The following is a 23354-nucleotide window of genomic DNA, read 5'->3' as shown; positions in this document are numbered from 1 at the left end:
ACCCGGAGTCGTTCGTTCGGTTGACCTATGGTTAGGGTGATGTTCCCCTGTTCGACACAGTCGGGTCCTGCGACATTCCTCCTTTGAAGGTCTTCGGTTACAAATCGCGGGCTGGCTGGCCGAGGAGTCGGTAATCGGAGAATAAGAAACGACACCTCCTATTCACGCAAGAAAGAGGAAGATTCTAGTGAGAGCAGTCCATTTATAGAGACTGGAATGGGAGTGGTTTAGGCCATGGGACTGCTGGGAGGTGTGGTTCTATCAGTTTTTCTTTTATTACATTCGTTAAAGGTTTTACACTTCTGCTGTGAGCATTAATAAAGAAGGATTAATGCATAAGATACTCGCCTCCTGTCTTCATATAATCAATATTTTCCGTCACAAGCTAGGAAAATCTCGAATTAAACACCTTTAAGGCCTCGTACAGACGAGCGGATATCCAATGAAAATGGTCTGCCGGACCGTTTCCATCGGATATGTCCGCTGGCGGATTTTGATCTGATGGCTGTACACACCATCAGATCAAAATCCCCACGAAAAAAACATCCGTGGTGACGTGGCCGCGCCGTCGCCGCGACGATGACGCGGCGACGTGCGCGACCCTGGGAGGTAAATACTTCCACGCATGCGTCGAATCACTTCGACGCATGCGAGGGATGGGGATCGGGCGGACTTATCCAGTGAGTCTGTACAGACGACCGGATAAGTCCGAGGGACTGGATTCCAGCGGATAGATTTCTTAGCATGCTAAGAAATTTTTATCCGCTGGAAATCCGTCGGCTGGATTTTTATCCGAAAATTAAATGAGAGAGTGGGTAACCGCTCAAAGAGAACCAGGTAATCTGATTCCTGTGGTCCGAGCCAAGGGTGCAGGCAGTGCAATCAAAATGCAGGTTAGGATGAAGGAAAAAAGGTGGGACAGCCGCACTCCAAAAAAACTCCTCCTTTAATTAAAAATCACAAAATACATGCCACAGCAAAAAACAGCACAACAAAAGAAAAGCTGACGTTTCGCACTATGCCTTAGTGCTTCTTCACACCTGGATTTTTATCCGCTGGGAAATGTCCGCTCGGGCCTACACACGACCGGATCTGTCCGCTGGAACTGATCCGCGGATAAATCCCAGCAGACAGATCCGGTCGTGTGTACGGGGCCTAAAAGTTCCGGGTGCAGAACCCCCCATATTGTTTATACATTTCCACCGGAAGGCCACCTGCACCTGGAGCCTTATTGTCCACTAGTGCCTTCTGCAAATGCTCTAAAGTGATAGGGGCATCTAGAAGGAGACGTTCTTTGTCAGACAAAGATGGCAAAGAAATGGAGTCTTAAGCCCCATATACACTATGGCCCAGATTCACAAAGCACTTGCGCCGACGTATCTCAAGATATGCCGACGTAAGTACAAATGTGCGCCGTCGTATCTATGCGCCGACCCACATACTAAGATACGCCTAAAAATAGGCTTCCTACGACTGACGTAACTTGCCTACGCCATCGTATCGTGGGCGCATATTTACGCTGGGCGCATTTGCCGCTCCCATTGATTTTCTATGCACATATGCAAATGAGGGAGATACACAGATTCACGAAAGTACTTGCGCCCGGCGCATAATATACACGGTTTGCGTAAGTCGTACGTCCGGCGTTAAGTTATTACCCATATATGAGGCGCAACCCATGCAAAGGTATGGACCAGGGAACACAAGCCGTCGTATTTTACGTTGTTTAGGTTGGACGTGAATATGGCTGGGCGTAGGTTACGTTCATGCCGTAGGCAGTGATCCATTGTATCTTAGGCAGTTGTTCCGACGTGATTCTGAGCATGCACAGAAGGATGCGTCCACGTCCTGGTGCATGCGCAGTTCACAATTCGTATCTGTCTGTCGCTCGGCCCATCATTTGCATGGGGTCACGCCTCATTAGCATGGCTCACGCCCACTTACACTTACGCCGACTTACGACTTGGAAACCCAGCACAGATTTGGCAGCACTGGCTTTGTGAATCCAGTGCTTGCCTCTCTGCGCTGCGTTGGCGTATCGTAAAGAAGATACGCTACAGCGGCATAAATATGCGCCAATGTCTGTGAATCCGGGCCTATCAGTTTTCCTGCAGGTTTTTGTCTTCAGGTTTACCAAAAACATGTAGTGCAAGGGCCTGCCTGATTGCCTACAAATTGAAACTCTTAAGGTTTGACCTTATATTAGATGGTTTTGGTAAACCTGAAGACAAAAACCTGCAGGAAAACTGATAGTGTGTATGGGGCTTAAGAAAATTAAGAAAAATATTTAGATTGTCCTCCACATATGATACTATTAGGATATACCGTATTTATCGGCGTATAACACGCGCCGGCATAAACCACGCATAAACCACGCACCCCAAGTTTAGGAGGAAAGTTTAAGGAAAAAATGTTTAGGAGGGAAGTTTAAGGAAAAAATGTTTAGGAGGGAAGTTTAGTTTTAGCACGATGTCTTTTTAAATTAAGCGCCGCCGAGATACACAGAGCCGGATGTCCTGTGTATTTGGCTCCTCTCGGCTCGTCCTGCCCAGTCCCGCCCCTTGGCCCGGCTCCTATGATGGACACAACAGCGGTCCAATGGTGGGGTGTAAAGGCTAGGAGGCAGGACTGGGCATGACTGCGAGTGGAGCCGAGCCTAGCCGAGCACACAGTACACTTTGCTCAGCTCGGTCTAAGTCGACGATGCTCCTCTTGCCCTCTTGCCCTCAGAGACAGCCTGGATCAGCGTATAAAACGCACCCATGATTTTCCCCTGATTTTAAGGGGGAAAAAGTGTGTGTTATACTCCGATAAATACGGTAAATCAAGATAAAAATTCCTAAAACCCTAGCGATCTCTGGAGAGGTAGACACCAGTGTGAAGGAAGTAAGATTCTACCCCCCTTCATGACCAGGCTATTTTTTGCTATTAAGCACCGTGCTACCTTAACTGTCAACTGCTTGGTCATACAACATGATACGCAAATAATTTTTTCACACAAATAGAGCTTTCTTTTGGTGCTTTTTTATCACTGTGTTTTTAATATTTGGCTATATAAACTAAAAAAGACCTAACATTTAAAAATGTTCAACTTTCTGTTAGAAAACATATCCAATAAAATCAAGTTTCTTTATACATTTAGGCCAAATGTATTCTAATACATGTCTTTGATAAATAAAAACCCAATACGTGTATATTAATTGGTTAGTCTGAAAGTTATAGTGTCTACTAACTTTGGTATATACAGTATGTTTGAAAATGTATTCATTTTTTTGAGGCTCTTAAATGCTAGGACAGTACAAATACCCCCCAGGTGGCCTAATTTTGCAAAGTAAATATGTCTTTAGTAAGAGGTATAGTACATTTTTTTTTTTTTTTTTTTTTTAGCATACTTTTACGAGGGCAGTACAGCGTCATCATATGCCCGGTGTGGTGGTGATTAGGGATACTGACTGGTGACAGTAATTTTTTTATAAAAAATGTTAAAACCTTTTTTCCTTAGATTTCCTTTCATCAGAGTAGTTCAGTCAGTGTCACCATAGTGACATACACATACATAGAACAACTGTAGTCGTATGCCAATATTTATCTCAAGTGTCAATATGGGGGCAATAGTTTTAATGTTGTGATAAATGAGGCCAGAAGAACCTTATCAATGCAGAATAAGATTACTTACCTCTTGATGTCAATACAAAAAAAATACAGTGCAGAATAGGAAACAAAATACGTTTCATACTTGCTATGTGAATTCATGTACAATGCGTAGTTTGGAATGCAAGTTGTTTATTTATTGTATTATTTATAGCTTGCATCTGCAATAACACTGTTTGATGTTCAATATTTTAAGGAAAATAATTATTGCCACCAAAGAAATACTTCAGCAGAGATATCATCCAACCTACCTCTAAAAACATACTATATACATATTTTCCTTTAGAAAAAAGCTCTCACCTTTTACAGGTAGAAAATATAATGGTCAATACCACTACTAATTTGTACTAGGAGACCTTTTACATATGTGCTATTTAAAAGAACATTTAAATAGCACATATGTAAAGAGTTAGCCAGTAGGAATGAGCCGAACACCCCGATGTTCGGTTCACACCAAAACCTGCAAACAGACCAAAAGTTTGTGTGAACTTAGAACCCCATTAAAGTCTATGGGACTTGAACGTTTGCTCATTTTAAAGGCTAATATGCAAGTTATTGCCCTAAAAAGTGTTTGGGGACCTGGGTCCTGCCCCAGGGGATATGTATCAATGCAAAAACGGACGTTTTTCGGGAGCAGTGATTGTAATAATGCTTAAAGTGAAACAATAAAAGTGAAATATTCCTCTAAATTTCGTACCTAGGGGGGTGTATAGTATGCCTGTGAAGTAGCGCTTGTTTCCCATGCTTAGAACTGTCCCTTCACAAAGTGTAATTTCTGAAGGAAAAAAAGTCATTTAAAACCACTTGCGGCTATAATGAATTGTCGGCTCCCAGCAATACAGAGAAAAGTCATCGATGAAAAAAAATGTGTGGGGGTCCCCCCAAATTTAATTACCAGGCCCTTCAGGTCTGGTATGGATATTGAGGGAAACCCTGCGTCAAATAAAAAAAAAATATGTGGGGTTCCCCCCAAATATCCATACCAGACCCTTTATCCGAGCACGCAACCTGGCAGGCCGTAGGAAAAGAGAGCTCCCCCTCTCCTGAACTGTACCATGCCGCATGCCCTCAACATTGGGAGGATGCTTTGGGGGTCTGTGACCCCTCAAAGCACCATGTCCCCATGTTGATGGGGACAAGGGCCTCATCCCCACAACCCTTGCCCGGTGGTTGTGGGGGTCTGCGGGCGGGGGGCTTATCAGAATCTGGAAGACCCCTTTAACAAAGGGAACCCCCAGATCCCGACCCCCCCTATGTGAATTGGTAATGGGGTACATTGTACCCCTACCATTTCACAAAGAAAGTGTAACAAATTGTAAAGAAAAAACAGACACCGTTGGAAATGTCCTTTATTAAAAAAAAAAAAAAAAAAGAAGATTCCAGTGGTGGTAATCCACTCTCGGTCTCCACTCCAACACTGTCAGTATCCTGCGATGGGTGATCTCCTCTTCAGGGTCCAGCGATGAGAAGATCTCCTCTTCATCCAGGTCAAGGATCCAGCGATGAGATGTCCGCAGCGCAGAGCATTACCTGTTTCCACTGGAGACACCTCGGGAATGACGCGGCTTCAGCCAGTGACAGCTATTATGTAGGTGAGGGCAGGGCCACCCGTCATGTGACCCTGTCCCCCTCTGATGGAATTGAAAACCCAGGCTTTCCCAGTGACGTGCCACCCCTCTGATGTAATGGCAAACCTGCGTTACATCAGAAGGGGGCAGGGTCACTGGTCACTGCATTGATAAGTTCGACTTGAACTCAAAGCTCATCCCTATTAGCCAGTTCATAATGAGATACCCAGATAACATTAATTCATGTTCCCCAAATCTTTTTTTGGGTATACGGTATCTTCTCTCATAGGTTTGGTAGATAATACATCTGCTGATCAAATACTCTGGTGGCAAGAATTTGTTTCCTGCAAATATTAAAATTCAAGCAATGTTAATGCAGAAGCAAGCTTAAAGCGTAACTCCACTTTTGTTGAGAAAAAAATCATCCCCCCTTGGGTGATCTATGTACATTGCAAAGATTATAATAACCTTTGGTGCAGATTCCTACCTTTTGTTATTCTGAAGACATCCCTGTATGTTCCTCTGAGCCTCTGTGGGTCTAATGGGAGTGGTTTCATAATTATGAGTTAGCTGTGGCAGCTGCAGGGCACTAATGAGGAAAGCTGTTGGGCCTGCGTGCCTTTAGATGTGTTCCTATTGGACATATTTCACCAAAAAAGATTTTTTTGTTGCAGGAGATGCCTGGAATCTGACTTGTATCTTAGGCAATCTTCTGGGAAAATTGGTGGGCAAGCAGGAAATTATGTTTCTGGGGAGTGGTAAGTACACATTCTGTGTACATAACAACTCCATGTAGCCATATTACATTGCATTTATAGAAAATTACAGCAGCAGCAGATTGAAAAGGAAAGGACATTTTTATTAACATTCAATTACAATATGACTTGTATCACAATTGTACACGCTATATTATTTTTCCTTATTTGCTCCCCCCCCCCCCCTGAAAGTGGAGTTACCCTTTAAAATGCAAAAATTAAATTGCATTCCAAACAACTATAAGTTAATGCACATATCACAGGTTTCTGGGGCAGGCTTGTCCTTTTTTTTCTGCTGCTGGCCTTGTTATTGAGCCACAACATGCAGAAGAGTTGGTGGAGTGGATAATTAAGCCGTCCTCATCCTCCTCATTTGTCACCCAGGCTCATAGTAGTTTGCCTTCCAATGCAGCTGCCAAAGTGGCCTATTCCTTGTCCACAGTTACTCCTTCCATAGCCCCGCCATAATGCACAGAAGAGTCCCCAGAATTATTCGACCACAGTGTCGGTTACATGCTGCTGCATGCACAGCAATTTGAAGGGTTCGATGTTGGTTCCTAGGTGGAGGATAGGAGTAATGTGAGCCTAGAGAGAGGGGGTGACACAGAAGGAAAAGAAACTGACAGTCATGTTCTCCAAGTTTGCTCCAGTGATGAGGAGGGAGGAAATGATGAGGTCACTGACCGCACTTGGGTGCCCGAGAAAAGAGAAGAGCAAAGTAAGGAGGAGGAGGCACAACTTCAATGAGGCCGGATGTCCTCCAGGGGGCAGCTCAAGGGCAGCCACCCTATGGCATCACACCGCAGAGCTCCGCAGGTGTGAAGGGCGCTGCTGACTCCCCACTGACTATCAAAAGTTACCTTGGTGTGGGCCTTTTTTAACATGTGTGCAGCAGGTCGCACCATTTCTGTTTGCAACCTATGTCTGAAGCGGATCAAGCGTGGCCAGAACAGCAGCAACTTGGGCACCACATGCTTGACCATACATATGACGACCTGCCATGCAGTCCATTGACAGTAACACCTAAAAAGACCCACATCATAGAAAAGGCAGACTTCGCCTTCCTCCTCATCTGGGATCTCAAACCCTACTATACCTCAAGTCTTCTCAAAAACCTGCGCTGAGAGGAAGGAAGATATAGCAATAGGTGTCACAAGTACGTGCAGCCAATCTGCTAGCAGTACACCACCATTTGATTTCAGCAGGCAAATTTCCCTACCCCAGATGCTGAACCGAAAAATGAAATTCGGTCCCATCCATCCACATGCTCAGCGTCTAAATGCTAGCTTGGCCAAATTTCTAGCACTGCAACTGCTGCCTTTTCAGCTGGTAGACTCAGCTCCCTTTCGTGAATTTGTGGAATGTGTTGTACCACAGTCGCAGGTTCCAAGACGCCATTTCTTTTCACGTAAGGCCATTTTGGCTCTCTACTGCCATGTGGAAGGCAATGTGTTGGCCTTGTTGGACAGAGTGGTCAGCAGTAAGGTTCATATTACCGCTGACTCATGGTCCAGCAGGCATGGGCAGGGATGTTACCTTTCCTTCACAGCACAATGGGTAAATCTGCTGGCAGCTGGGAAGGATGCAGAACAGGGTTCAGTGTTTGAGATTGTTCTACCACCACGCCTCCAAAAAGCTAGTGGTGATTCTGCCACATCTGTATGCAACCCTCCTCCTCTTCTTCCTCTATGGCCTCTTCTGCAGAATTTTCCTTTGAACCAGCAGTGCTCCCTAAACTTTCAAGGGGCTACTAAAGCAGTCAGGCAAAAAGATGTCATTCAATGCTTTAGTTGGTCTGCCTAGGGGACAGGAACCACACTGGGGCAGAGATTCTGTTAGCTCTGCAGAGGCAGGCTCAGAGGTGTTTGACGCCATGCCAGCTTCAGTCAGGAATGGCTGTATGCTACAATGGCACCAACCTTCTCTCCTACCTCTGACAGGGACACTTGACCCATTTTCCATGTTTGGCACACATCCTAAATTTAGTGGTGCAGCGTTTCTTGACCAGGTACCCAGGCTTAAAAGATGTCCTGAGTCTGTGGTAATTTCTGCTGGTCATACAATGCCAGTGCTCGGCTGGCTGTTATTCAAAGGGAACATTTGTAACATGCCCACCAGGTGGAACTCAACGTTGGCAATGCTGGAGCGGCTGAACGCACAGCAGAGGGCCATCGATGAGTACCTGTGCGAGTATGGCACCAGGACAGGGTCAGGGGAGCTTGGTTTATTTTTGCCATGCCAGTGGCTACTGATCAAGGATGCATGCATTGTCCTGTCATCATTTGAGGAGGCCACAAGGATGGTGAGCAGCAACAATGCATGCATCAGTGACACTGTCCTTCTAGTCTTCCTGCTGGAGCACATGTTTCGTGGACTCATGGACAGGACACTTGAGGCAGAATAGCGGGAGAAAGAGGAGGACTTCCTTTCTTCTCATGGCCCCATTTATCCAGATAGCCTTCCTGCGGGCCTGCCAAACACACAGGAAGAAGAGGAGGAGAAGGAGGATTGTGTCAGCATGGATGTTGAGGCTAACACACAGCAGTCTTCAAGAAATAGTTTTCAGTCCCCAGAAACCCAAGGAGTTGTAAGTGGCTGGGAGGAGGTAGTTACAAATAATCCCCCTGAAGATGAACACTTTATGGTCGAAACGCGTCAGGGCTGATGTATAGATCCCCCCAAACTCCTGTTGCGAGGAGTCACGCCTGGGGCCTAATACTGAGTTGTCGCATAGAGAATCGCATTGAATTCCTTGCTAACCGCAGTTGTGGTTCACTCCATTTACCAGTGCTGTTACAATGCCTAATGTACCACCAGCCACAGAATACAAGGTTGTTTGCTTTCAGGTAAACGCCTGTGGGCTCATTTTTGGGGCCTGTAATGGCCGACACTTACTTCTGTATCTGGTGAATAGCTTAATGTACCTCCAGCCACAGAATACAAAGTTGTTTGCTGTCAGGTGAATGCCTGTCGGCTAATTTTTGGGGCTTGTAATGGCCGGCGCTTACTTATGTATCCGGTTTTTCACTTAATACTTTTGGTAGATCAGTGTCCATGTTGTGGGACTATTTGTGCACAGCTAGTAAGTATTTTTTGGCTGCAAATATGACCTGAAGTTTTTTAATATTCGCCTGCCATTAAAGTCAATGGGGCCCACCGCAAACTTGTGGTTCGTGGACATTTGCGAAAGTTCGCGGTTAGCGTTCGCGAACCGTCCCATCGGATGTTCGTCCATCTCTATCAGGCTCCAACTATATCCAACTTTCCATCTATATAAGCCACTACAGGCTGTACAAGGTAAACTACACTATTAGATTTACCATTCTTAATCATTCCTGAATCATCTTTATCTTACACCTTTTTCACCAGCCTCAGCACACTGCTGATCTCCTTTCACATTCTTTCATAATCTCCACCATTTTTTCACATGATTCATTAGCTGTCTACATGCACTTCATTCATTCACTCTATATATCCACACTATCAACATCTTTTACTACCCCACAGCCCTCTATGGGCAGCTTGATGATTTTTCACATTGCAGTTTGTGCGATTATTATCACTTCACTGACGCTTACACAGTAATAACATATATTATTATTATTTTTTTCCTCTGTTTCTCACTTCTCATTTTTTCACTCCCGATTCAAGTATCATCATCATTTATTTTATATTGACTTACCATACTTATAACCCTACTGATACCTCAATGCTTATACATTTATAGATAAGACTGCAGCTAGTCCATATATTCAATACATATAACTTTTATTTAATACTCTTGTAATACAGTCAAGAGCTAACATACCCTATTTCTTTATTCAATATATGGTCATTAATTTGGGAACTTGTTGCAGGTGCCGCTTCTCCCGTCCTCTCCTGCCCTCTGGCGGGCGTCACCAGTGTTGCTTCTTGTAAGCCCACAGGGTCGGGCTCCTTCCCCTTGTATGGGGGGGGTGGTGGGCGAAGACACGATCCTCCGGATTGCTCCACAGTTTCCTGACATTCCTGGCCATGCAACTGTCTACTCCATTCTTAAGCGGTAACTATATCGCCATACCATACTTGTATTGTAATGTATGCTTATATGTTTTGAATATTGAATTTATTTTATATGTCTCTTAGAGTCAACGATCCCCCTGAAGATGAACACTTTATGGTCGAAACGCGTCGAAAATTTACACCTACATTAATTGCCATGCAACCTTGTTTTACATTGTGCATGTATGGTAATATTGGAATATGCAGGATTTTATCTGGCCAGACCGTTTTTACATGTTCTATTTATTGTAACCTAATTGTGTCATTCGACAATCCTCCAATAAATATATTGTATACTATTATCCGATAAACAACTCTTCGATCACATTTATATTGCTGTCCAAAGCCCCACTGGGGAAAACTGTTATTTTTTCGTTACGAATAATGTGATCCTTAGTGACCCAGAGGACTCAGAGTCAAATGCCTCTGCAAACTTACGCTGCATGGCCTCCCTGATTCTGAAAAGCCTGCGAAAGGACCCTAGGATTTGTGGTATTAAGGAGAGGGATCATCACTGACTGGGAACCCTTCTTGATCCACGTTACAAGGTAAGTTTGCAAAACTCATCCTGCCTTCGCAGAGGGAGCAGAGGATGAAACATCTTCAGGAGAAGTAAAGTTTGTGTAATGCATTTCAAGACCGTGGGAGGTTACCATTTCCTGGTGCTGGACAACATGTTTCTGATGCTTCATACGGTCAGAGGACTTTTAACAGTTTTTCAGTCCTCAGCACCAAGGCCTGATAAGTTCCAGCAACCATCCCCAGCGTCTGCATTATATGGTGCAGGAATATCCCTAAGTGCAAGAGCAGACTTTGCAACTTCCCAACAAAGCATCCACTGGGTTACTGGGTCTTGAGGTTGAACCACTGGCCAGAACTTGCTCAATATGTAACTGAGTTACTGGCCTATCCTGCATCCAGCATGCTTTCTGAATGCACATTCAGTGCTGCTGGGGGGTTTGTAATGAATCAAAGAGTGTGCCTGTCCACAGACTCCATTGATAGGCTCACATTTATAAAAATGAATCAGTCCTGGATCAGCAGCTATCAAGCACCTGATGCTAATGTAACTGATTGAATTTGCTATGGATCTGGGATCCCTTGAAGACTGCCTATGCTGCCTATCCTCTTCCTCCTCAATCATGATGATGCTAGCTTCCAACAATATTTTTGGCTTAGGGCATGTAATTAAAATTTTTGAAATCATATTTAACTGCAGAGCTTGCTCCTGCGCCCAATAAGAGTAACTGTGAGGGGTTTAGAGGGTTGTGGCACCATCACCACCCAAGGCTCAATTTTTCTGCCCCTGTTTAATAAGGGCATGTAATTACAATTATTGAAATAATATTTAACAGCAGGGCCTGTTCCTGCGCCCAACAAGAGTAACTGCGAGGGGTTACCTTGTTCTGCCACCACCTAAGGCACAATTTTTCAGCAGAATATATAGTGCAGTCCATATAGTATATATACTGCAGGTCAGAGTATATAGTGCAGTTCGTATAGTATTTATACTGCGGTTCAGAGTATATAGTGCAGTCAGTGTAGTATATACAATACAGTACAGGGTATATAGTGCAGTGTAGAATATATAATATAGTGTATTGAAGTGTTTAAGGGGAGCCCTATGACAGAATTAAGAAAAAAGCGTCATGGGTTCCCCCATCTCTAACAGGCCCTTTGGGTCTGGTATGGATTTTTGGGGGGACCCCCACGCCATTTAAAAATTGCCATGGAGTTCCCCTTAATAGCCCTTTGGGTCTGGTATGGACTGGTATATTGCCGGGAGCTGGCAATACATTACAGCCATGAGCAATTTTAAATTACATTTTTCCTTTAGAACTTTAATTTTGCTGTGGTACTGTTCTAAACATGGGAACATATGGTACTTTACAGGCAGAGTAACTAAGGAGACCCCCCAGGCACAATATTTAAAAGAATTTTTCATTTTTATTATTTCACTTTAAGCTTTCTTGAAATCACTGCTCCTGAAAAACGTCAGTTTAAAAAAAAAACATTTGCATTGATACATGTCCCCTGGGGCAGGACCCGGGTCCCCAAACACTTTTTATGGCGATAACTGGCATAAAAGCCTTTAAAATAAGCACTTTGAAAAATTAAAAGTGCTTATTTTAAAGGCTTTTATGCCAGTTATCGCCATAAAAAGTGTTCGCACAAATTTATTGTCATTTTGCAAGTTCTGGTGCGAACCGAACCGTCCTCTTCTGCCCTCCTCCCTGGGTCAGGTCCAATGGCATTTTCATGCTGATGACACCCAAATCTATCTTTTTACCCCTCAGTTCATTCTATCAGTCTTTTCATGCATCACTTATTACTAATTACTCCATTACTATCAGACATATCGTTATGGATGTCATGTTTGGCACATCCCTAATACTGATCACGCCTATACTTAAAAAGCCCTTGCTGGAGTTTACCAATCGTAACAACACAAGACTCATTTCTTTGCTTACCTCCAAACTTCTTGAATGCTTAGTCTACAACTTCCTGATCTACCACCTCAATAAAAATAACCTTCTTGATCCCCTTAAAACTATACTTTGCCTGCAACACTCCACAGAAACTGCTTTCCTGCTAATGGTCACTATTTTTTCATTCATACACTTGGGGGCAGATCCACATACAATTGCATGGGCGCGGCGTATGTGAGATACGCTACGCCGCTGTAACTTACTTTTTTTATCTTTGAATCCACAAAGAATTTGCGCCGTAAGTTACGGCGGCGTAGTGTATATCTCGCGGCGTAACGGCGCGTAATTCAAATCGGCGAGTAGGGGGAGTGTTTCATTTAAATGAAGCGCATCCCCGCGCCGAACGAACTGCGCATGCGCCATTCCTAAATTTCCCGCCGTGCATTGCGCTAAGTGACGTCGCAAGGACGTCATTGTTTTGACGTGGACGTAAATTACGTCCAGCCGCATTCACGGACGACTTACACAAACAAAATAAAATATTTTCAAATTCGACGCGGGAACGACGCCCATACTTAACATTGCGTACGTCACCAAATAGCAGCTTTAACTATACGCCGAAAAAAGCCGAACGGAAACGACGTAAAAGAATGCGATGGCCGCTCGTACGTTCGTGGATCGTCGGAAATAGCTAATTTGCATACTCGACGCGGAATACGACGGGAACGCCACCCAGCGGACGCCGAAGAATTGCATCTAAGATCCGAAGGCGTACGAAGACGTACGCCTGTTGAAACTAACCCAGATGCCGTCGTATCTTGTTTTGAGGATTCAAAACAAAGATACGATGTGGGAAATTTGAAAGTACGCCGGCGTATCACTAGATACGCCGGCGTACTCTCTTTGTGGATCTGCCCCTTGGAGTCTTTGTTGCCAGTCCCTTGGTCTCCATGATTATACTCTTTGTTGAATCAAGAAAAACGTACTACACAAGGTAGTGACAGGGCGGACTTTTTCAGGCAATCACAGGGACATAGGGATTTAGAAAAAATATAAATTTAATTACAAAAAATTACAAACAATAACTTCAATAAAATACAGTGAAAAAGTACAGGGTATACATTCACAAGCAATATTATATTTCATCTCGCCTACGCGTTTCGCCTAGCGGCTTCTTTAGGACGAGTTTGAGAGAGAGTTTTTGACAATAGAGTATTGCTAGTATCATAAGTCAGTAAGACTGCTAGCCATCCACGTGCATCGAAAACCAATTGGGATCGCAGATGTATAGAAGGTATATAGCTTGTGAGAAAAAACTCAGGACAGCCTTATAGGAAAAGAAAAGAAGGTTTCCTATGGTTGGCGGCAGGCCATGATGTATCAAGATTACATAAATAGATAGGTTCTGAAGTAAAAAGAGAGCCAATACAGACCGGGACCAATGAGACATGGAGCAGGGGAGAGGAGCCAGGGTGGAAATTAGATCCACATGCTGGGCAACCACACTGCAGTGTCCAATAGAGGACAAGCCAGAGAATTGGAGGCCTCAGCAGAGAAGGAGTATTGTGTGTCCCGGGGGGGGGGGGGGGTAGCCTGTGCTGCACGTGTACATAGCACCCAGTCATATTTCTGACAGTTCCGCTGATGTTTTCTAATTGGCTGTTTTGATTTTTTTGCATGTTGCACAATATCATTGTACTTTGCACAGCCTTTCTGAGTATGCCCTTATGTATTCGTTTTTATTATGTTCTCTGTCCATTAAAATTGAAACTATTCCTTCTTATTTCCATGAAAAGACATGAGAAATGGCATAATTTTTCATGTTATTTGTAAGCCTCTCCGAAGACCCATAGTGAGCTTAAACATTCCAATTATTCTTTTTTCTAACAAGGCATATTGTCTGCTTTTGTATCTAACTTGCCAAAGTAAAGAAATAAAAATGTTTCAAAAGTATGCAAATAAATTAGGGAATGCTACATGGTTCATCAGAATCCAGAAGGGAATTAGAAAACGAACAGCAGGCACAGCAGAGGATCTGATACAAATGAAATATACAATGACTGAGACATGTTGTCTCATTTACATTTGTTTCCTCAAGAGATCATAACTAATTAATACAAAACACAGCATAAAATGTAGTTATCCAGATTTTTCATGTTATGTCTTATTTAAAATGATAATGACTTTGTCAGTACTTCAAGTTTTTAAATTGGATGAATTAGTGAATGTAAGTGCCTATTAAATTGAAGGGCATTACCAAATCAAGTAGGATACTGTTTTGCTGAACAGTTCAGCAGACCACTACGCTTATGAAAGCTCATTACTCTTAAAAGCTTTTCAAATGTAGCTTTCTCAGTAGGGGTTACGTATCAAATGGCTTTTGCTGGAAAATTGACACTTCAGGGTTGCTTGCAAAATTATTAGAGATGTTACCGGTCGTTAACAGGCACTCAAGTGAATGGCCATTAAAGATTGCTAATAGCTATTTCTGTTTTGCTTAAAATCCTTCTTGGCAGACCTTTTTGTTGTGTTTTTGTAAGACAATGTAGGTTATAGGTGTTTCCCCCTTTGTGTATTGGGTGTTACCTGCCTATTTCCAATAAATAGGAATTACAAGTAGAGTTTTCGATGATAAAAGTTGCTAAAATGCATAGGGATGTAAATATTACATTCTTACCCATTTCTATTGTGTTATGCAAATGTTGCAAAACTGTGTACTTGAACTCTGAATCTATTTTCCTTGACTGCTCTACCTCAGCCATATTGTTTAATTACTGGTGTACACTCTTACTTTGCAAAATAAAGGCCAAGCCTGGCAGACATTTTACACTGTACTTCTTAGGAGGTAAAAAACATTCTCTGGAGTCTACTGATATTGCAGCAAGGAGGAAATCATTGAGCACCTCTCATCTCTAATTCTTTTCTGAACACTAAGTTGTTCACCGTCCCACTGACACTGATGTGATCAATTTTGTGTTCAATTTTAAATGCTCTGCTGGTGAATATGCACAGGAACGTCTCATAGTATGATAGTATCAAATGAACCATCTTAATATCAAAATACGTTTTTTTACATGTCAATTTAACCTTATCTGTAGTTAAGTTGCAACTCAAAGCTCCCCTACCATTTCTCAATTCTCCATTCTCCCCATAGAGACCCCCTCCTCAATTTCCAGATGTACTAAACATTTTTTTTTTTTATAGTTTGCAGCTTACCAATCATTAGAAGTGGTGATTGTATTTTTTAGGCTGTTTTCCCATTTGTTTTTACCTGGTGATCTGGCTACTGGCCTGTAACACACCCCCTGTATTAGAGTGTCCCCGCTCTAGATGAATATGCACAGGGGGCACAGCAGACAGCAGCATTGTGAGTTTTTTTTATTTTGGGTGGTAAATGTACTAGCAGATTTAAATACACTAACACGTTGAAGCCAAACTCCAGTTCACACTTTGTAATCAGTTACAGCAAACTGAGAGACAGTTTTATATGTATAATTAACAGTAGATCATTGTAAGCAGCCCTGTCAGTGGTAAAAGGTTTGTTTCATCACTGTAAACTGATGCATTCTGCTGGAGAGCTTGTCCTTTTGAAAAGTAGCATACTTACTGGCCAGATCCCCAAATGAAAATAGAAGAAAGAAAGCCTAAAAAAAGACTAATGCGGCCATCACATCTAAGAACTGATAAGCTGTAATAAAATAAATGTTTGCTTTTGGAATTAATACTGCTTTAAGGCTGGTCACATGGTGTGCGGGGTTCTCGTTTTTTATCATTGTATATGAATGCGGCATTATGTGGTAGCACCATCTACCCTTATGACCTATCCTGCTCCCACAGGATGTCTCTACTGTTCCAGGTTAAATGATGCTGGCCATTTTTCAGCAGTGGAAACTGAGGTCATCTGGCGACTGATGTGATATCTAAACGCAAAAAGTAAATACTGTAGAAGACACTACCAGATGAAAGGTAACTTTCACAACCAGATTTTTTTTAAGGTTCCTGGAGTGGAGCACTATTTCAAATAAATGCATGGTATTTGGTTGGTATTTAAAGACCCACCTGTGAGCGCAATGGCAGTGCTGAAGATATTGGGAGTCACAGACAGCATTCAGGTCATGGACTTTGCCTATATGACCTCTCACCTCACGGAATTATGCCTGGGCCACCATGCTATCTTAGTTAGGATTAGGGATAGGACGTTACTAATATTGTATTTCCATACTGCATTACACAGTAAAGTTACAATAACTTTTATAAGCCTGGCTTGAAGTTATTCAAGGGGTGCGTGCTGGTTCTGGCATATTCCAAAAGCACCTGGATCTGTAATTGCACTATGGAGTATGTTCTAGCTAATTGGTAATGGGGTACATTGTACCCCCTACCATTTCACAAAGGAAGTGTAAATAGTTGGAAAAAACACACACACACCATAGAAAAAAGTCCTTTATTAATAAAAAATAAAAATAAAAAACAATCCAGCGATGGTAATCCACTCGGTCCCGGCTTCCTGCTCCAACGTTGTCTGTATCCAGCGACAGGTGATCTCCTCTCCGGTCCAGCAATGAGAAGATCTTCCGGCATCCAGAGCTCCAGAGCACAGCATCGGAGGCCGCCTCTCTCTGCCGGACACAGCCCAGCAGAATGACGCGGCTGGAGCTTTGACATTTCTTATATAGGGGAGACGGGGCCACCCGTCACATGACCCCGCCACCTCTGACGCAAGGGGGAAGACTGGGCTTCCCCAGTGACGTCGCAGAGGGTGCGTCAGAGGGTGTGGGGTCACGTGATGGGTGGCCACGCCTCCCCTATATAAGAAATGTCAAAGCTCCAGCCACGTCATTCCGCTGGACTGTGTCCAGCGGAGAGAGGCGGCCTCCGATGCTGTGCTCTGGATGCCGGACGATCTTCTCATCGCTGGACTGGAGAGGAGATCACCCATCGCTGGATACAGACAACTTTGGAGCAGGAAGCCGGGACCGAGTGGATTACCACCGCTGGATTATTTTTATTTTTTTAATTTACGGTGTGTGTGTGTATTTTTTCCAACTATTTACACTTCCTTCGTGAAATGGTAGGGGTACAATGTAACCCATTACCAACTCACATAGGGGGGCAGGATCTGGGGGTCCCTTTGTTAAAGGGGTCTTCCAGATTCTGATAAGCCCCCCGCCTGCAGACCCCCAAAACCACCGGGCAAGGGTTGTGGGGATGAGGCCCTTGTCCCCATCAACATGGGGACATCCCCCCAAATGTTGAGGGCATGTGGCCTGGTATGGTTCAGGAGAGGGGGCGGGGCCGCACTCTGTCCCCACCTCTTTTCTGCGGCCGGCCAGGTTAACATGCTCAGATAAGGGGTCTGGTGTGGATTTTTGGCGGAACTCCACGCCATTTTTTTTTTAATTTGGGGTGGAGTTCCCCTTAAAATCCACACTAGACCTGAAGTGTCTGGAATAGATATTTGAGGGGAACCCCACATCATTTTGTTTTAAATTGACGGGGGGTTCCCCTTAATATCCATACCAGACCTGAAGGGCCTGGTAATTGAATTTGGGGGGACCCCCACACTTTTTTTTTTTTTTTTTTTTATGAATGAATCCTCTCTGAATTGCCAGAGCCGACAATTCATTATAGCCGCAAGTCCGGTTTTAAATGTCTTTTTTTCTTTCAGAAATTACACTTTGTGCAGGGACAGTTCTAAGTATAGGAAACATGTGATATTTCTCATGCTAACTTTACATCCCCCCCCCTAGGTATGAAATTTAAAGGAATATTTCACTTTTATTGTTTCACTTTTAGCATTTTTTAATTCACTGCTCCGAAAAAACGTCAGTTTTTAAAACTTTTTTTGCATTGATACATGTCCCCTGGGGCAGGACCCAGGTCTCCAAACACTTTTTAGGACAATGACTTGCATATTAGCCTTTAAAATTAGCACTTTAGATTTCAAACGTTCGAGTCCCATAGACGTAAATAGGGTTCTAATGTTCACACAAACGTTTGGTGTGTTCGCAAGTTCTGGTGCGAACCGAACAGGGGGGTTTTCGGCTCATCCCTACTGAGAAGGTTAGATGCTTCCCATATTTTTACAGGGTTTTTTTTTTCACTTTTTTCTAGCAAGCCTGTACCCATCAAAATAGCTTGAAGTGATGTTTGAATCTTTTTTGTATTGCCCCAAAACTCATCTGCCTGGCCATCATATGTTGTGAATTGAGTCTGCACTGTTATGGCATTGAAATGTATGATCCACCATCTTCACTGCCTGTCATCCTGTATTGCCTGCTGTTCACTGTAGACACTCTGGGAAATAACCAAACTGGAAACAATAATAACAATGAAATAACTAAAGTAAAAATGTCTGTCTTAACTGAACTTGACATTTAAATTACAGCATTGAACATAACAGATGGAAGTAAAACTTTGTGAGATTTTACAAAAAAGTACTAAATAAATTAATTGTGCTGGCCCCAGCAAGGAGTCATTTTCAAGTACTAGTTAGAAATACATTTATTGTTTCATAAATTAAGCATTTTGTAGCCTCTGAAAAATGCCACTATGATTGTTACCTTTACAGGGGGTTGATGCTTTTTCACACAGAATGGCTTGCAGTCTCCCATAGCTGTAAATATATATATATATACAGGGCTTTTTTTCAGGGGGAACTTGGGGGAACTCAGTTCCACCACCTCTGGCTCAGACCCTTTGGTGCCTGCTCACCACAATCACTTGTAAACACAGAAGTCTGGTTTCTGTGTTTACGAGTGACAGCTTTGTAACCCCCCTGAACTCTGCACTCTGTATGTAATGCAATTCTGGTATTTAATGCCCCTTTAAGACCCTTCTACTGTTTGTGAAATCTGAATGGGTCGTGGTTGAGTTCCTGCACCTATTTTCTGAGAAAAGAAGCTCTGTATATACAGGTCATTCTCAAAAAATTAGCATATTGTGATAAAGTTCATTATTTTCTGTAATGTACTGATAAACATTAGACTTTCATATATTTTAGATTCATTACACACAACTGAAGTAGTTCAAGCCTTTTTATTGTTTTAATATTGATGATTTTGGCATACAGCTCATGAAAACCCAAAATTCCTATCTCAAAAAATTAGCATATTTCATCCGACCAATAAAAGAAAAGTGTTTTTAATAAAAAAAAAAAAAGTCAACCTTCAAATAATTATGTTCAGTTATGCACTCAATACTTGGTCGGGAATCCTTTTGCAGAAATGACTGCTTCAATGCGGCGTGGCATGGAGGCAATCAGCCTGTGGCACTGCTGAGGTGTTATGGAGGCCCAGGATGCTTCGGTAGCGGCCTTAAGCTCATCCAGAGTGTTGGGTCTTGCGTCTCTCAACTTTCTCTTCCCAATATCCCACAGATTCTCTATGGGGTTCAGGTCAGGAGAGTTGGCAGGCCAATTGAGCACAGTAATACCATGGTCAGTAAACCATTTACCAGTGGTTTTGGCACTGTGAGCAGGTGCCAGGTCGTGCTGAAAAATGAAATCTTCATCTCCATAAAGCTTTTCAGCAGATGGAAGCATGAAGTGCTCCAAAATCTCCTGATAGCTAGCTGCATTCACCCTGCCCTTGATAAAACACAGTGGACCAACACCAGCAGCTGACATGGCACCCCAGACCATCACTGACTGTGGGTACTTGACACTGGACTTCAGGCATTTTGGCATTTCCCTCTCCCCAGTCTTCCTCCAGACTCTGGCACCTTGATTACCGAATGACATGCAAAATTTGCTTTCATCCGAAAAAAGTACTTTGGACCACTGAGCAACAGTCCACTGTTGCTTCTCTGTAGCCCAGGTCAGGCGCTTCTGCCACTGTTTCTGGTTCAAAAGTGGCTTGACCTGGGGAATGCGGCTCCTGTAGCCCATTTCCTGTACACGGTGGCTCTGGATGTTTCTACTCCAGACTCAGTCCACTGCTTCCGCAGGTCCCCCAAGGTCTGGAATCGGTCCTTCTCCACAATCTTCCTCAGGGTCCGTTCACCTCTTCTCGTTGTGCAGCGTTTTCTGCCACACTTTTTCCTTCCCACAGACTTCCCACTGTGTCTTACCCTCTTGCTTGAGGGTGTCAATGATGGCCTTCTGGACAGCAGTCAGGTCGGCAGTCTTACCCATGATTGCGGTTTGGAGTAGTGAACCAGGCTGGGAGTTTTTAAAAGCCTCAGGAATCTTTTGCAGGTGTTTAGAGTTAATTAGTTGATTCAGATGATTAGGTTAAGAGCTCGTTTAGAGAACCTTTTCATGATATGCTAATTTTTTGAGATAGGAATTTTGGGTTTTCATGAGCTGTATGCCAAAATCATCAATATTAAAACAATAAAAAGGCTTGAACTACTTCAGTTGTGTGTAATGAATCTAAAATATATGAAAGTCTAATGTTTATCAGTACATTACAGAAAATAATGAACTTTATCACAATATGCAAATTTTTTGAGAATGACCTGTATATCAAACCCACAACAAACGCTCCCTATTATCCTAAGGGAACTAAATATATATGGGGACATTTCCAATCTAGGTCAATGTAGAAAAGTCTGAAATATTAAACATCTCCATTCCCCAGGGTGAGTTTAATACTCTTATGCCGCGTACACACGATCGGAAGTTTAGACAAGAAAAGTTTGATGTGAGCTTTTGGTTGGAAATTCCAACCGTGTGTAGGCTCCATATGACTTTTTCTGTCGGAATTTCCGACTGCAAAAATTTGAGAGCTGGTTCTCAATTTTTTCCGACAAAAAAAGTTCTTGACGGAAATTCCAAAAAGTCGCAAAAAAACAGGCATGCTCGGAATCAATTGGACGCATGCTCGGAATCATTGAGCTTAATTTTTCTCGGCTCGTTGTAGTGTTGTATGTCACAGCGTTCTTGACTGTCAGAATTTTGTGTGACCGCGTGTATGCAACACAAGTTTGAGCCAACATTCCATCGGAAAAAAAATCCACGGAGTTTCCAATCGTGTGTACATGGCATTAGTCCTATGTACCCATTTGAATGGAAATAGAAAGGCTTAAAATATCTGGGTATAAAATTGTCCCCCTAAGGCTGCATTCACACCTAGGCGTACAAAATCGCAGCGTTTTGTCCCGTGAATTGCGGCGACAAATTGCGGCGTCTTGTACCGCGATTTGCGGCGACAAAACGCCGCGATTGTGGATGCAGCCTCACCCCCTCTATGGAGATGGTTCACATCTCCTATGCCGAACGGCGAAAGCCGCCTGAAAAAAAGGTCCGGGACTACGGCGTTCGGCGTGGAGATGTGAACCATCTCTATAGAGGGCAATGTGTTTTCATCCCTCCAGCGTCTCGGGGCTGCTGTGGCGTCACTCTACAGGCAACAAAACGCCTAGGTGTGAATGGGGGCTAAGGCTGCATTCACACCTGAGCGTTTTGTCGCCTGAAGCGCGACGCTCAAAAACGCTAGAGGGGAAAAAATACATTATTCCCTATGGTGATATTTCACATCTCCACTCCAAAACGCCTGACGCCGAACGCCTGAAGCTCATACAAGTTCTGGACCCTTTTTTGTCACGCGAATCGGGCAGTTTGGGCGTTTTTGAGCGTTTCTATTTCCCAAACAAAGTAATGGAAACGCTCGATTCAAGCGACTAGCGCGACAACGAGCGTTTGCTATGGGCATTTTTTCGCTTTAATCAATAGAACATTTCACCCAGGCAGAAGATAAAAACAATCTACCAACATAGCAACAAGTGATGAAAAGATGATAATTTTTCCTATTGGCTAAAATAAAAAACGTTGAAGTACAAAAACGTTGGATGACGCTGTATGCAAACGCGCAAATAAGCATGAATACGCGCGGAAGCGCCGGAAAAACCGACCGAACGACCTACGATCAGGTGTGAATGCAGCCTTAGTGAAAGATTTGTATCAAGATAATAAAAATCTGCAAATTGTGAACTTAAAGTGGAGTTCCACCCGTTTTTTTTTCTTTGCACTAAAAAAAATTAAATGAATAAATAAAAAATAAATAAAAAAAATTATACTCACCTGAAAGGATTGTTGCTATGCGGAAGTAGCTCTTCTGCCTCTTCTTCCACCGCGGAGGATCTTCAGGCTTGTCCTACGTCGCCGTGTCTTCTTGTGAATGAGCCGTCTGCCTTCTGGGAACTGTGTGTATCGCAGGAGGCAGCCACCCATTCACAAAGCGCCGGGCAGTGAAGCCGTTACTTGTCAGTGGGAAGCAGCTCCTTTAATAAGGATTAAAGTGAAACAATAAAATGCACAATTCCTTTAACCATTTGTCTACCGCAGACTTTTTTTCATTTTTTACACATGATAAAATGCCCATTTTAGGCCTTAACCACTTTAACACCGCACACATATGACGTCCAAAAAGAGGATCTCTTATCCCAGGTGGACGTCATATGACGTCCTGTACTTTGTGCGGTGATATCTGAATGATGCCTGCACCTAGAGGCATCATTCAGATATCATTTTGTTCCGGCGGCGATCCTGCTGGTCACCAGTCATCCCTATGATCGTCGGAGGCCTGGGCATGTTGTGATGACGTCACGCCCGGGTACCTGTAAGTAAACAAACCGCAATTGCGGCTAGTAAGAATGAGATCTGTAATTTTTTTTCACAATCTCATTCTTTCCAGCCTGAAGGAGAGATGTGGGGTCTTATTGACACTGCATCTCTCCTTAAAGAGGACCTGTCACACACTATTCCTATTACAAGGGATGTTTACATTCCTTGTAATAGGAATAAAAGCGATCGAAGAAAAAAAATGTAAAAAAAAGTGTAAAAAATAAATAAATAAGTAAAATATATATTAAAATGCCCCTGTCCCCGGTAGCTTGCGCTCAGAAGCGAACGCACACGTAAGTCCCGCCCACATATGTAAACGTTGTTCAAACCACACATGTGAGGT

This window comes from Rana temporaria, chromosome 1 (genome assembly GCF_905171775.1).
Source record: "Rana temporaria chromosome 1, aRanTem1.1, whole genome shotgun sequence".
NCBI lineage: Eukaryota > Metazoa > Chordata > Amphibia > Anura > Ranidae > Rana > Rana temporaria.
The sequence above is the reverse complement of the archived record's forward strand: the minus strand, read 5'-3'. Positions refer to the sequence as shown.